This window comes from Mirounga angustirostris, unplaced genomic scaffold, assembly GCF_029215605.1.
Source record: "Mirounga angustirostris isolate CCGP_5_RB_7025 unplaced genomic scaffold, mMirAng1.0.hap1 SCAF_14, whole genome shotgun sequence".
Lineage (NCBI taxonomy): Eukaryota > Metazoa > Chordata > Mammalia > Carnivora > Phocidae > Mirounga > Mirounga angustirostris.
In genome coordinates, this window is record NW_026991722.1 from 86955127 (window position 1) to 86956244 (window position 1118).

Below are 1118 nucleotides of genomic sequence, written 5' to 3' on the forward strand. Positions count from 1 at the left end.
ATGCTTATGTTGCGTTATAGTGGAATGGACCATGTGGCCTGCTTGGCACGATGGTGGCCAGAAAAGCACACACAACTGCATCAGGATTTACTCACAGAGCCCCGTGAGTAATGAGACACATTATCCTGATGGTGGGCAACAATGAATCTGCCCGTTTTATCACATCAGTAAGCCGACCTCCCATAGTGCTTCGGAGGGAAGCCTCGGAGTGCGTATTAGGGAAGTACTCTGTCTGGATCCTAGGGCTTACCTAGACCCCAGAGGTCAAGGCTGCAAGGAGGACTACTTCAGCTCTAACAAATCACAGCCTTCCAGAAAGAAAAAGGGCAAGTATGTGAGATAGTAAGCCTCCTGTCGTGAGAGGCATACAAGTAGACTGGCCATTCACCCAGTGCGTGGGGGTGTTGTTAAGAGGATCTGTGCTTTGGGGAGGGTTGTACTAAATTACGATTTCCGAGCCCACAGACTTGTGTGTGTGTTTTAAGCAGGCTATTTTTTAGACCACGTTTAAGTTCACAGCAAGCTTGGGTTCAAAGTACAGAGATCCCACACACCCCCTGCCTACACACACAGACTTCCCCACCATCAGCATGAAATAGCAGCGTGGTGCATTGTTACAGCCCAGGGGTCTATACTGACACTAAACTGTCCATAGTTTACAGCAGGGTTCGCTCTTCGTGTGGTACATTCTGCGGGTTTTGATAAATGTGTAATGGCATGTCTCTACCATCATATCATACAGAATAATTTCACCACCTTAAAAATCTCCTCTGCTCCCACTGAGCGTTTTAAATTTTTTTTTTTATTTTAAGTAGGTTCCACGCCCAATGTGGGGCTTGAACTCACCACCCTGAGATCAAAAGTCACATGTTCTACCAACTGAGCCAGCCAGGCACCCCTGCACTGAGCATTTTTAAAGTAAGGATTTTGGGGTCCCACTTCAGACCCATGAAACCTTAAAGATAGAATCCAGGAATCTGCATCTTAATACCCCTCTCCCAACCTACCTACGTCCATACACAAAGTAAACGTAAGCAACCAACCTAGCCCTGGTCTGTGTACAGAAACTTCTGAATGATAAAATCGCTAAGGCCTCTTCCTTTAAAATTGTATGGTGC

The 1118-nt window shown here is 46.3% G+C and overlaps 1 non-coding gene across 1 annotated transcript; it reads right to left on the reverse strand.

Annotated features, from left to right (window-relative positions):
* Positions 1-821: 821 nt before the first annotated feature.
* TRNAK-UUU (transfer RNA lysine (anticodon UUU)) lies at positions 822-894 on the reverse strand. The gene has a single exon. It is a non-coding gene; the product is annotated as a tRNA-Lys (tRNA).
* Between the last annotated feature and the right edge of the window lie 224 nt (positions 895-1118).